This window comes from Ovis canadensis, chromosome 3 (assembly GCF_042477335.2).
Source record: "Ovis canadensis isolate MfBH-ARS-UI-01 breed Bighorn chromosome 3, ARS-UI_OviCan_v2, whole genome shotgun sequence".
Taxonomy (NCBI): Eukaryota; Metazoa; Chordata; class Mammalia; order Artiodactyla; family Bovidae; genus Ovis; species Ovis canadensis.
This window is the reverse complement of record NC_091247.1, coordinates 186,728,207-186,743,794: the sequence shown is the minus strand read 5'-3', so window position 1 is coordinate 186,743,794 and position 15,588 is coordinate 186,728,207.

The window sequence follows — 15,588 nt, the reverse complement described above, 5'->3', positions numbered from 1 at the left end:
CAGAACACTTACTACCTGAATATGAATTAGATGATGAAACCTTACAAAAGGCCCAATTAGAACAACATAATAAAATACTTCAGAATTTTCCTACAAGCCCTGCCCCGGTTGCTCCAAGCGCTCCTCCCCTGCCAGCAGGCCCAAATCCCAAAGTCTTTCCTTTGCTAGAACCTAATGATTCTGGCAACGACTTCCCTAAGACACCTTTTGACATTAAAACCAACAACACCTTTCTGAATAGCAATAATAAGTTTTTACCACATACTCTTAATACCAGCGAATTTGTAGTAAGAATTTGCTACCTACTCACTCTCCTTCACGACAGAGGCTCTCTGAATTGCTGGCTTTGCAATCACAAGTCTCTGAAGCTGATGGTTTCTCCGCCTTTCCAGTTTTTAGAAATCCTGAGGCTCAAGGGCACATAATACCTCAATATGAGGGTATTAACTTTTATCACATGCAACAAATTTAAAAAGCTATAACTATGTACAGCCCACATTCACCTTTTACTAAGGTACTTCTAAAGTCTATAACATCCTCTATTGGAAATTTTATTCCCCATGATTGGTGAACTTCAATAAAAGCTCTCCTTAAACCAGATGTTTTTCTGGAACTCTTGCTTTTTCAATGATTCAGCAGATGTTGGGAATTTGATCTCTGGTTCCTCTGCCTTTTCTAAAACCAGCTTGAACATCTGGAAGTTCACGGTTCACGTACTGCTGAAGCCTGGCTTGCAAGACTTTGAGCATTACTTTATTAGCGTGTGAGATGCGTGCAATTGTGCAATAGTTTGAGCATTCTTTGGCATTGCCTTTCTTTGGGATTGAAATGAAAACTGACCTTTTCCAGTCCTGTGGCCACTGCTGAGTTTTCCAAATGTGCTGGCATATTGAGTGCAGCACTTTCACAGCATCATCTTTCAGGATTTGAAATAACTCAACTGGAATTCCATCACCTCCACTAGCTTTGTTCGTAGTGATGCTTTCTAAGGCCCACTTGACTTCACATTCCAGGATGTCTGGCTCTAGGTGAGTGATCACACCATCGTGACTATCTTGGTCGTGAAGATCTTTTTTGTACAGTTCTTCTGTGTATTCTTGCCACCTCTTCTTAATATCTTCTGCTTCTGTTAGGTCCATACCATTTCTGTCCTTTATCGAGCCCATCTTTGCATGAAATGTTCCCTTGGAAGCAACAGTTAGAACTGGACATGGAACAACAGACTGGTTCCAAATAGGAAAAGGAGTACGTCAAGGCTATATATTGTCACCCCGCTTATCTAACTTCTATGCAGAGTACATCATGAGAAACACTGGGCTGGAAGAAGCACAAGCTGAAATCAAGATTCCTGGGAGAAATATCAATAACCTCAGATATGCAGATGACACCACCCTTATGGTGGAAAGTGAAGAGGAACTAAAAAGCTTCTTGATGAAAATGAAAGAGGAGAGTGAAAAAGTTGGCTTAAAGCTCAACATTCAGAAAACGAAGATCATGGCATCTGGTCCCATCACTTCATGGGAAATAGATGGGGAAACAGTGGAAACAGTGTCAGACTTTATCTTTTTGGACTCCAGAATCACTGCAGATGGTGACTGCAGCCATGAAATTAAAAGATCCTTACTCCTTGGAAGAAAAGTTATGACCAACCTAGACAGCATATTGAAAACCAGAGACATTACTTTGCCAAAAAAGGTTCGTTTAGTCAAGGCTATGGTTTTTCCAGTGGTCATGTATGGATGTGAGAGTTGGACTGTGAAGAAGGCTGAGCGCCAAAGAATTGATGCTTTTGAACTGTGGTGTTGGAGAAGACTCTTGAGAGTCCCCTGGACTGCAAGGAGATCCAACCAGTCTATTCTGAAGGAGATCAACCCTGGGATTTCTTTGGAAGGAATGATGCTAAAGCTGAGGCTCCAGTACTTTGGCCACCTCATGTGAAGAGTTGACTCATTGGAAAAGACTCGGATGCTGGGAGGGATTGGGGGCAGGAGGAGAAGGGGACGACAGAGGATGAGATGGCTGGATGGCATCACCGACTCGATGGAGGTGAGTTTGAGTGAACTCTGGGAGTTGTTGATGGACAGGGAGGCCTGGCGTGCTGCAACTCATGGGGTCGCAAAGAGTTGGACACAACTGAGTGACTGAACTGAACTGAAACCAGGAGAATATCTTCAGTGGATAATGTGGTTTCATGATAGAGCCAGAGATCATGCTAACAGAAATGCTCAAGCTGGAGCTCCCCCAAATCAAATTACTTTTGAGATGCTAACTGGTACAGGACAATTTGACGCTATAGAAGCTCAAATAGAGTGCCCTCCTTTGTTACATGAGCAATTAAAAACAGTGGGATCGAATTACTTGAAGCTTGGGATCGAATTACTCCTCAAGGGGAGCCTACAGGTAGGTACACGAAAATATTCCAAGGACCTAATGAAACGTATGCTGACTTTTTAGCTAGATTAGAAACTGCTATTTCCCATATTATAATTGGAGAAGACGCCAAAAGGCAACTAGAGAAATTACTTGCTTATGAATGTGCAAATCAGGAATGTCAAAAGGCTATAGCTCCAATTCGTGAGACAGGGACTATTATTGATTATTTGAAGGCTGTTGCAATCTAGGATCAGAAACTCAAAAGATGCAAATTCTAGCTGAAACAATGGTTGCTGCCTTAAGAAAGGGAAATGATGGATGCTTTACAAGCGTAGACAAGAACCATTTAAAAAGGGACTGCCCTAAGAAAGCTAATAAAAAAAACCTCCAAAAATCTGCCTTCGCTGCCACTGCTGTAGAGAAATGTATTGGGCCAAAGATTGTAAATCTAAAATTGACATTGAAGGGAAACCTATTCCGGGAAAGTCCAAGCAGGGGACCCCCCGGGTCCCCTTCAACAAAAACCAGGGGCAAATTCCATCTTCTCCCTCAAACCCTCAACATCCAGCAATGCTGCCATCGATATACCAGCCCTAAATGACATTCTCCTTTACCCTCAAGCTGTCCCTTCTAGAACAACTGCGGGACTTTTTGGACCCCTGTCCCCACAGACCTTCAGTCTTTTACTTGGCTGATCTAGTTTGACTTCTAAAGGAATTACTGTTCACCCTGGAGTAATTGATTCAGATTAGAAAATAGAAATTCAAATTATGATGTTATCTCAGATTTTTATGGCAATTCAAAAAGGGGGATAAAATTGCTTAATTATTTCTTTTACCTTACATTTCTGTTAACTCCTCTGATGATACATGGATGGGCGGATTCAGCAGTACAGATCAAAAACAGTCCTTTTGGACATCATTGGTATCCGAATTTGCCCAGCAGACTATAAATATCAAAATTAATGGTAAAAGATTTTCTGGTCTCCTCTACAGTGGATCTGATATTATTTCCAAACATTTATGGCCCAAATCCTGGCCTGTACAAAAAATTTCTTGCCAAATTGCAGGGATTTCTCAAACCAGAGTATAAGAGATTTATCACAGTACTCAGATTTATCCATGTGAGGGACCAAAAGGCCAACCTGCAACGTTAAGACCTTCTGTGATAGATACACCCCTTAATCTAATAGGAAGGGACTTACTTATGCAATGGCAAACTCAGTTATACATTCCACATTTTTCCTAGGGGCCACCGCTCATTTAACAAACAATACAATTATTAAAATAACTTGGAAGAATGACAAGCCTATTTGGACAGAGCAGTGGCCCCTCACGAAAGAGAAATTACAGGCGGCTAAGGATTAGCCTAGAATTAAAGCATGTTGAGGAATCTTGTTCTCCTTGGAACTCTCCTATTTTTGTCATAAAAAAGAAATCTAACAAATGGTGTCTCCTAAAGACCTTAGAAAAGTTAATGCATCCATGAAACCTATGGGTGCATTACAACCAGGAATCCCATCACCTACCACTGTTCCTCAAAACTGGCACATTATTATTATTGATTTACAAGATTGCTTTTTAAAATATACCTTTATACCCTTTAAACTGAGAGAGATTCTCTTTCTCTCTCCCTTATCCTCATCATATCAGACCTCATAAATGGTACCAATGGACTGTACTGCCACAAGGGATGACGAATTCTCCCACCATGTATCAGTACTACGTAGCCAAAGCCCTTGACCCTGTGAGAAAGCAATTTCCTAACTTTCTTGTTATTCACTACATGGATGATTATGTTGTTTTTGGCTCCATCTATCTTAGAAACTCAACACATTTGATATAGCTCAACTATGCTTTAAAAACTCTGGATTAACCATTGCCCCTGAAAAAAATCAAACCTCTACACCTTACCATTACTTGGGGTTTGTTGTTAATAGACAACGTATTATTCCTCAACTAACTCAGATCCCAGATCCGTACTGATAAATTATCAACCTTAAATGATTTTCAAAAGCTCTTAGGTGGTATGAATTGGATTGGGCCTTCTTTAGGCATTGCTAATTATCAAATGAATAACCTATTTAATACTTTAAAAGGAGATCCTGATTTAAATAGCCCTCGTTCACTTTCTCAAGAGGCACGAGAAGAACTCTATTTAGTGCAAAATAAATTACACAAACAGTTTCTTACTCGCATCAAACTAGATTTGCCTCTAGAATTATTTATACTCCCCTCTCCTCATTCTCCCACAGGACTTCTTGCCCAACAAGAACACCCAGTAGAATGGATCTATACCCGTTTTAGGGGAATAAAGTCACTTACACCCTACCTTCATTTAATTGCTCTAATCATTATCAATGGAAGAAATAGGACTAAAACTCTAATTGGCTCTGGTCCTCATAAAACTGTAATACCTATCAATAAATCTCAATTTGAGAACATATTACAAACTTCTACTGATATCCAAATAGCTTTTCTGGAATATTTTGGAGAAATTTCATTTCATTATCCTTCTGGTAAGCTGTGGAATTTCTTCAAAAATACTGAATTTATTATTTCTCACATTATCAGCTCACAGCCTATAACACAAGCTGAGGGGACTAAAAACGCCAAAGCTTCATTCTGGTCTCTTAAAGAATATAAAGTTTTTTATACTAAATTTCATTCTGCTCAACAAAATGAATTATATGCTCTTATTCAAGTTATTTGCCTACATCCTTACCCCATTAATATAGTCTCTGACTCTGTATGTTCAGTTTTTGTATTAAAAAATATAGAAACCTCCACCCCACCATAAACTCCAATCAAACTATTTTTCAACAACTCTTTTTCAAACTATAATCTGTTGTTAGAAACCGCAATTCTCCCATTTATATTACACATATTCGAGCACATTCTTGCCTTCCCGGCCCCATGACTCATGGTAATGAGCAGGCTGATAAACTGCTTTCCTTTGTTACTCTAGAGGAACAGCATGCTCCATTTCATAACAATGCTGGTTCCCTACACCAGCTATGGAAAATCCCATACCGCCAGGCTAAAGAAATTATTAGTAATTGCTCTCCGTGTAGACCCCTACATCTTCGACCCATCGCACAAGGTATTAATCCTCACGGTTTGCAACCTAATGAACTATGGCAAATGGATGTAACTCATTGCCCTGAACTTTCTCCATTTTCTTTCTTGCTTGTCTGTATCAACACTAATTCTCCTTTTATCTGGGCCACACCTCTTTGTGGTGAGGTTACACAACACGTTATAACTCACTTATTAGCTTGTTTTGTTGTAATGGGAACTCCTAGTTCTATAAAAACAGACAATGGCCCTGCCTATATTTCTAGACACTTTAAACAATTTTTACAATCTTTTTCTATTAAACATATTACAGGTATTCCTTATAATCCACAGGCACAAGGCATAGTCGAATGAGCACATCACACACTAAAGTTGCAAATAAAAAAATTTAAAAAGGGGGAATACACAGGAATCTAAAGCAGACTTTACTAGATTCCAACATAAGATATTTTCTAAACCTATAACTATTGTTAATACAGCTTTATTTGTTTTAAATTTTTTAAACTTACCACAGGGAGATATCTTAACAAGAGCAGAAAAGCATCTCAAGGAATTGAAGGACATTTCTCTTCCTCTGCCCATTTGGTACCAAGATGGGTTAACGAAACAATGGAAATATGGGAAACTAATCTTACAGGGAAACGGGTATGCTTGTATTTCCCCAGATGGATCCAACGAACTCTCACATGGCTTCCTCTTTGGAAGATTCAACCCAAGGGGGCCCCCAGCCTTCAAAATAGAGACAAAACAACAAAAACCCCGGGAGGAAGAAATCCCAATACGGGTCATGGCGGCTCTAAAGATCTCCAGGAAGCGCCACCCTCGGCAGCATCAACCTTATGATTGCCCCACTTGGGGACACATAAAAACCCTTACTAGTCAAGCTGAAAATTTGGTCTCTCAACAGGGAATGCCTCGGAGTCCTGAATACATTCTCCTGGCAATGCTCAGTCTGCTTGCCCGTGCCTCCCCCATTCAAGCTCTAACTAATCATACTTACTGGGCTCACATACCCAACCCCTCTCTACTACATGTGGACAGAGAGAAGACCAATGGTTTCAACTAATGACTCTATACATAGGCCTTCTCCCTGGAGCACTAAAGGGCCCTCACACTCTGAAGAAGAAGGAAAACCAATTAATATTTCTCTAGGTTATGAAGTCCTTCCTTTGTGCATGGGCACAGCAGAATTATGCATAAACATTAGCCGACAAACTTGGGCTTTCGCCCTGCCTCCCCAGAAGGATTTTCGGATGTTGCTTGGATTATTTACTGCCCTTTCTTTGTCTGTGGACCATGTTTATACTGCTGAGACTTTAGGGAAAGAGTTAGGGAAAGAACAAAGAACATTATGCAAAGGGTTTACTTATAAGAACTTTACATATGCTCCTGTTCATTGGGACAAATGTCAAGCCAAATCAGGAAAATTAATGTTTGTGGCTAATCATACAATTGTTGATTGCAGACCCCATGGTATGTGGTTATCTAACTGCTCAGATGATATTAACAGCACTGGGTGTGACTATGCTACTCAAGTGATATGGAAGGTCACTGACACGGAAGGTCACTGACACTACGATGGAGCATTACCGTGACAAAGGACTTCTTTGGTGGCTTGAAGGTGGATTAGCCCCAGCTCGTCCTAGAATCGATGATAAACAGAGTGGGCTTGAACAATGGGACATCTGGAAGCTTGCTGTGAGCACTGAAGAACTTGGTACTTGGACCGGACGTTTCACAGGGACCAGTCGTGGTCATAGTAACTATTTCTTTCTCTATAATCAGTCATATTTTATACAGGCCTGTGTCCCACTTCCTTTTGTTATAGCCATAGGAAATTTACAATTTAATAAGACTTTACTTTCTGTAACTTGTATTAATTGCAAACTAAATACTTAACTCCTCTATGTCTTTAAGAAATGATTCCTTTTTGAGTCTTCCATCTCAATGTAATTTGTGGTTAGCAATAAATCTCCAACGACCCTGGGAAGAAGGTCCCACGGCTGGACTTGCATCCAGATTACTTACTAAACTGCTCCAATGATCTAAACGATTCGTTGGCTGGCTGATTCTTGGCATTTTGGGGTTAACAGCTATTTGCACCACTGCTGCTGTCACTGGAGCTGCTTTACATACCTCGATTCAAACACATAATTTTATCCAAAATTGGACTGAAAATACTCGTAATATATGGGCTACTCAGGCTGAGGTGGATGAAGATATTCAAGAGGAAATACAGGAATTAAAAACAGCCATCAAATGGGTTGGAGATCAATTAATAGGTTTGCAAAACCAAGTGATACTAAAATGTGATTGGAATTCTACTCAAATTTTTTGAATTTGTGTTCAATTCAATTATAGTGTCTACAACTGGGAACAAATCAAATTTCATTTACAAAACATACATGATAATGCCTCTCTAAATGTACAATTACTGCAAAACGAAAGCTTTGAAACCTTTTCTAAATGTCTGCCCTCTTCTACTAATTTGGAAACTTTAGCTGAACAACTAGCTGATCAATTATCTGGGCTAGACCCACGAGGATGGTTGCAAAGTACCCACAGTATCAGGTCTGAAACTTTGGTGATTGTCTTGGCAATTATATTTGTTGTTTATTGTTACCTCTCTATAAGGTTGGTTAATACTAAACAAACTCAATTGATCAGGACCTTTTTTACAAACATAATTAAATTAGGGGAATTTTCAGGAAGTACTTAACAGGAGGCTTCCTGTGCGCTGTTTTGGATCTGTCATGAATCCTCTGTTCCTTATTAATTCTTGAATATTCAGGAATTTAGAGGAGTGGCAAACCGCTCCCGGGGCTGAGAATGCATGCATTTCCTTCCTTAGTTTTTCCATACAGTGATAAGAAACTATTTATGAGCCTCTTCCTATTTATGGAGCCACTTCCATACCATAAAAGTGATTATTTACAACCCTCTCTCTTTAATATGGATTGCCTTATGTTTCCTTGATAATTTGTAAGTCTGGACTTTTGATCTTTATCTTTGCTGAACAAAGCTACCTTGTAAGACAGTATATATACTCACACTATGTTGACAAAAACACCCTTGTTCCATCAGAGCTTGGGTCCCCGTGTCTTTCTTTCTTTTTCTCTCTCTTTCTTTCTCTCTCTCTCAGGCTAATTCTTTGGAGTGCAGAAGCCCGCTGAGCTCATTTTCTTGCCTGGGCTTGCAAGACCCTTGTGAGAGGGCGCCCTGTGCCTATGTGAAGCAGTGCAAGTCCCGTGTCAAGGGCTTTATTGGTTTTCTGCATAAACCAAGGAATATCAGCCTCTTTCTCTCTCTCTTTTACTTTCTTATCATCCACTCCGGACCACCAGCTTCCAGTCCATTAAAGGACCTCAGCACTGGACCACACAATTCTGCAGTTTATCACATGCTTGCACCTAATTGGGTATGGTTGTTAGTATTAAATAATTGCCTCTTTCCTTCTGTTTTTTCTGCCAATTGCTACTATGTTCTTTGAAGAGAGGAAGTACAACTTTTATAAAGAGTCCTGGAGATATGCATCAAAGTGCACACATAATTTGGCAAACTGTCTAGCCTGGTTCCATTATTCCTCACCTGTGAGCAAAGGTGTAAGCATGTGTGAGTGCATTCCTATGGGGCTTATGAACCCCCCACCCAGACAGAAACCCCAACCCCTCTTCTATGACCCCCTCTCCAGTTCTGTCTCACCATGATGAAACAATTCCATCCAGAATTCCAATCCCAGCCCTATCCTTCCCAAGATCTCAGGTGAGTCACCTGACCTAAGCCACCATCTTCCTTATCTGTAAAATGAGAGGAAGGGGTAATAACACCTATTTCTCAGGGTTGTCGGATTCAGCTCAGTTCAGTTCAGTCGCTCAGTCATGTCCGACTCTTTGCGACCCCATGAATTGCAGCATGCCAGGCCTCCCTGTCCATCACCAACTCCTGGAGTTCACTCAGACTCATGTCCATCGAGTCAGTGATGCCATCCAGCCATCTCATCCTCTGTCGTCCCCTTCTCCTCCTGCCCTCAATCCCTCCCAGCATCAGAGTCTTTTCCAATGAGTCAACTCTTCTCATGAGGTGGCCAAAGTACTGGAGTTTCAGCTTTAGCATCATTCCTTCCAAAGAAATCCCAGGGCTGATCTCCTTCAGAATGGACTGGTTGGATCTCCTTGCAGTCCAAGGGACTCTCAAGAGTCTTCTCCAACACCACAGTTCAAAAGCATCAATTCTTTGGCGCTCAGCCTTCTTCACAGTCCAACTCTCACATCCAAACACCACCACAGGAAAAACCATAGCCTTGACTAGACGGACCTTAGTCGGCAAAGTAATGTCTCTGCTTTTGAATATGCTGTCTAGGTTGGTTACAACTTTTCTTCCAAGGAGTAAGCGTCTTTTAATTTCATGGCTGCAGTCACCATCTGCAGTGATTTTGGAGCCCCAAAAAATAAAGTCTGACACTGTTTCCACTATTTCCACATCTATTTCCCATGAAGTGATGGGACCAGATGCCATGATCTTCGTTTTCTGAATGTTGAGCTGTAAGCCAACTTTTTCACTCTCCACTTTCACTTTCATCAAGAGGTTGTGGGATTAAGTGGGTACAACATACTTAGCATTGTCCCTGGATATGGAAAGTGCTCAGTAAAGAGGAGGGATTTTTAAATATCTGTTTCATTTAGTATTTATTTGGTTGCACTGGGTTTAGCTGCCGCACTCAGGCTCTTCCACTTTCATTGCAGCTTGCAGGATCTTTTGCCATGGCATGTGAACGCTTAGCTGCGCATGCTGGATCTAGTTCCCGAACGAGGGATTGAACCCAAGCCCCCTGAATTGGGAGCTTGGAGTCTTAGCCAATGGACCATCAGGAAAGTCCCAAGGAAGGTTTTTTAGGGTCTTTCTTAGTCCTGCCAGGATATTTATATATACATCAGAGGCTCATTAAGCCCTGGCTATGTCACTGTGCTGGGGCCAGGAAGAGAACCATGAATAAGATATGCTACCCTCAAGGGCATCCAGGCAGGTAAAAGGAGGCAGGAGTGACCTGAGTAGGACAGAATATTAGTAATTTATAAGGCATGGATGTCGGGCTCACCGTGCAGGCTGTTCTCAGTGCTTGTATGAATCTGATCCTGTAAGGTGGGTACTGGATTATTCCATGACAGATGAGGAAATCAAAGCACACTCATAGCCAGTGAGCTGGAGGTCCAGATGCCTCTGGAGGCTGGGCTCTGAACCCCATCCCCTACTGTTGTTCCACATGGAGTGAGGAGGCACGGGCCAGGGGATTCAGAAAGGGGCTACTGGCCTGTGCAGACCAGCCTCTCAGACCCAGAGCCATCTGTTCCACCCTCTCCTGTTCTGTTTCATCTCTTAGATCCTCCTCGCCACACCCGTCACCGCCTGTCTGCTCTTCTCCACTAGGCCAGTTCCCCTTATGTCTTTATCTTCCATGCCCCAGATTCCAGTACAAGGCTTGTTCCTGAAGGTGTGTTCTGGAATTAATGACTGGACAGGTTGTATCTGTGTGTCTTTGGCATGGGAGTGGGGGTTGTGACCTGCACCAAAGCAGTGAGAACAGAGGTGGAAATCATGGGCCTGGGTGTTGATTGGCTATGGGGAAGAGAGGCCAACTCTGGAGAACTGGCTGTCAGGCAGGTCTGGGCACAGGTGAACCCTGCGTGGTGGCCATGCATGCTGAGACAGGGGACACGGACAGAGGAGCAGGGTGATGGCACCGCAGGCAGTGGACGCCAGTGAGTTGCCGGAGGCCCTGGTTCATCAGTGGTTTAAGGCCTAGAATAGTTGGCATCATCTGGAGAGTGGGCCCACCTAGAAGCAGATGGAGACTCTGGAGAGCATGATATTAACCAGGATGAACAGTGGTCAAGGACGATCTGGAGGTGCAAGGACTTGAGGACTAGAAAGTCACAGCAATGGGGGCCGTTCAGTTTAGGGGCAAACAGTGCTCACAGTAAAGTGATGAAACAAAGCCACAGAGAGTTCTGGTACCCTCAGTACACTGTGTCCCATCCCCTGTTAAATTTTGGCATGCTTAAAATGACAAAGCTTCAGGTGAAGAGAACAAGCATGTGGACACCAAGGGGGAAAGAAAGGGTGGGATGAATTGGGATTGACATATATACACTATTGATACTATGTGTAAAATTGATAACTAGTGAGAACCTCCTGTATAATACAGGGGAATCTACTCAGTACTCTGTGGTGACCTAATGGGAAGGAAATCCAAAAAAGAGGGGACACATATTGGAGAAGGAAATGGCAATCCACTCCAGTATTCTTGCCTGGGAAATACCATGGACAGAGGAGCCTGGAAGGCTACAGTCCATGGGGTTGCAAAGAGTGAGACAAGACTTAGCGACTAAACCACCACCATGTGTACATACAGCTGATTCACTTGCTGTACAGCAGAAACACAACATTGTAAAGCAACTATACTCCCATAAAAGTTAGTTAAAAAAATTATAAAGCTTCAGTTAATCTGAAAATTTCACCTCCTCCCAAATGACTCATCCTCCATATGTTAAGGATAATAAAGCTCCATCCTTCTTACACAGGGAATGACCTACAGTAGAAAATGTCTTAGATCGTTTGGAGTGCTCCCTTATCTGACATCACATCCACCCTGTATGCAGCAGGGCAGTTTGCTCCCATTTTCCAGATGAGAGGACTGAGGCCCCAACTAGGGAAGGGTCTGGAAAGCAGACCTTTTGGCGCTTCGAGCAGAGCCAGGACTGAATCAACACATCACTTCGTTATTCAGCCCACTGTGCAGGGTGGGGGTTCCTTGGTGCCATGATCCCTCCAGGCAACAAGCCAGAGAGTGGACAAAATCCAATGCACATGTGAGATGAGGCCTGCAAACTTCCAGTTGTCCCTGACTCAGAGGGAGGTGCTCAGCAAATATTTACCAAGTGGACAAAACTTTCATCATCCCTGCTGTACGATGTTGCAAGTTCCTGGAACACACATGGCGAGGTAGGATGGGTGCTGGCAAAGGCTGGGACCCTGCAGGGAACAGTTAATTATTCTGGGAGTTCAGACTTGCAAGGCAGAGCTCAGGAAGGCCCTGGGTCTTTCCTAGCCAACTCCTCCAAAGTTAAACCAACCGCAGCTCCGAGAAATCTAGAAAGGCACGTCTCCATCTCCCTTCTCCCACCCCCGAGAATGTTGCCTCTGAACTTTTCTAGATGCATGGAGAACATTCCCAGGAGGAAAAAACCCCAGCTCAGATTAGCGGGTTCCTTGCTTGTGGGCAGAGGTGGGGGAGGGAAGCGTAATGGGTCTGGGGTTGGGGGTGGGAGCCTAACCCAATCTCCTTGCTCAAAACTCAGGGCCTGGCTCAAGATACTTGGCTACCTTCCACAAGATTGCCACATGTGTATCCAAACCCTGAGTTCTACTCCCTTCTCCCCTTGATCCTGAAATTGGGAAAACCAACTCAGGTTTTCCTAATTCACCAGGGAGGCTCCTACCCTGAGAATTCTAACTCCCGTTAGGCTCCTCTCTCAAAATACCTGTGTGCCCTTAGGCAAATCACTCAATATCCCTGAGCCTGTCTTTCCACTTGTTGTTCAATAGTTAAGTCACGTCTTATACTGTGACTTCATGGACTGAAGCGCGCCAAGCTTCTCTGTCCTCCACTGTCTCCTGGAGTTTATTCAAATTCATGTCCATCGAGTTGGTGATGCTATCTAATCATCTCATCCTCTGTTGTCCCCTCTCCTCCTGCCTTCAATCTTTCCCAGCATAATGGTCTTTTCCAATGAGTTAGCTCTTCGCATCAGGTGGCCAAAGTACTGGAGCTTTGGTTTCAGCATCAGTCCTTCCAGTGAATATTCAGGGTTGATTTTCTTTAGGACTGACTGGTTTGATCTCCTCGCTGTCCAAGAGACCCTCAAGAGTCTTCTCTAGCACCACACGTCGTAAACATCAAATCTTCAGCATTCAGCTTTCTTTATGGTCCAAGTCTCACATCCATACATGACTACTGGACAAACCAGAGCTTTGATTAGATGGACCTTTGTCGGCAAAGTGGTGTCTTTGCTTTTTAACACCCTGTCTAGGTTTATCATAGCTTTTCTTCCAAAGAGCACGTGTCTTTTAATTTCATGGCTGCAGTCAGTTTGCAGTGATTTTGGAGCCCAAGAAAATAAAGTCTGTTACTGTTTCCATTGTTTTCCCATCTACTTGCCATGAAGTGATGGGCCCAAATGCTATGATCTTAGTTTTTTGAATGTTGAGTTTTAAGCCAGCATTTTCACTCTCCTCTTTCACCTTCATCGAAAGGCTCTTGTGAAATGAGTCTGTTGTAAAATAGATTATTTCACCATTTCTCTCTAAAAATATACCCTGGGCCAGTTTCTCCTTCCTGGCTGAGAGGCTTTTCCAGGGCTGGAACATAATTTTCATACTCACATTCCCTTCCCCCAATGCTGGAAGTACAGGAGACACTCAACACGCTGATAAAGTAAAAGTCCTTTAAAAAATAACTCGATATTGACTCTGTGCCTGCCACCAACCTAAGCAGTTGCTATGGATTTTCTCATTAAATCCCTATGTTGCTCAATGAAGGTATGATTACACTCATTTTGAAAGTGAAGAAACTGGGACTTCCCTGGTGATCCAGTGGTGAAGACTCCACAATTCCAATGCAGGGGGCATAGGTTCAATCCCTGGTGGGAGAATGGATCCCATGTGTGGTTCACAACAAAAATAAATAGACAATTAAAAAGAAAAAGATGGGGGCTTCCCTGGTGGTTTGGTGGCAAAGAATCTGCCTGCCAGTGCAGGAGACACCAGTTCGATCCCTAGTCAGGGAAGTGTGCCACAACTACTGAGCCTGCACTCTAGAACCCAGGAGCTGCAACTACTGAAGGCTTCAGCCCCTAAAGCCTGTGCTCCATAAGAAGAGAAGCCACCGCGATGAGAAGCCCGTGCACCGCGACTAGAGAAAGCACGTGCAGCAATAAAGACCCAGCATAGCCAAAAATAAATACATAAGAACTTAACAGCAACAGCAAGAGATGAAGAAACCGAGGCTCAAAGGGGCTCAGCCTTGTGTCCAAGGTCAGGCAGCCTTGCATGGGGCAGGGGAGCTGGAAGCCAGATGAGGCCTCACATGTGTTTGCCAACAAACCCAACTCCTCGAAGAGGCAGGGACATTTTTAAGGGAGAAAACGCCGTTTGTCTGAAACCAGCTGGAAAGGAAGATTCCTAAACTGTTAAATTCAGCCCCCAGGGGAAAGGGCTTATGATGGGGAGATGGGGGTTCCCTCCATGCGGAGATCCCTGTTTATATTGGTCCTGACTGCTGTCATCAAGTATGGCCATTGCTCCTACAGCACTGGATAGAATTCCATGGATAGAGGAGCCTGGCAGGCTACAGTCCATGAGGCTGCAGAGAGTCAGACACTACTGAGTGCCTAACACATTCATTCATGCAGCAAAAGAAGTATAAGACAGCTGCCAGGGAGACATTCGGTCTCAGGACTGGAAGGCCTCTGGGGCCCCAGCACTGCTCAGAAAGCAGAAGGGACACTGGTGCTCAACTAGGGGCTTATTTTTGCCTCTTTGGGGACATTTGGCCTTATCTGGAGACATTTTTCTCACAACTGGTTGGTGCTGCTGGCATCTCATGGGTAGAGGCCACAAATACCATTAAACATCCTCTGATGCTCAGGATGCTCTTACAAAGAAAGATTATCCAGCCCAAATGTCAGTTGTCCCAAGGTTGAGAAGCCCTGAGCCATGAAGATAGGGCTCAGGGCTGGGCTATTGGCCAGGTCCTTGTCTGAAATCCCTTCTTCGAAAGTACATATTATTCCCATTTTATAGGTAAGAAAGTTGAGGCTCAGAGAGGTGGGACTTCCTTTAGACCTTTTATTCAGAAAACCAGGATTCTGTCCCATTGGTTCCCTACCATCCCTGTGGACTTGAGAGAGACGACTCAGAGTCAGAGGTGAAAAAAAAAACCCAGTAAATTCAGAGTCAGAAAATCTGGATCTGGTTCCAGCTGTGTCATGAGTCTATCGTGTGAGCTTGGGTAAGTCACTGCCCCTTATAGTTTTTTTTTTCCTTCTGGAGGTCCCCCCAGTACTGGCTGACACCTGGGCCT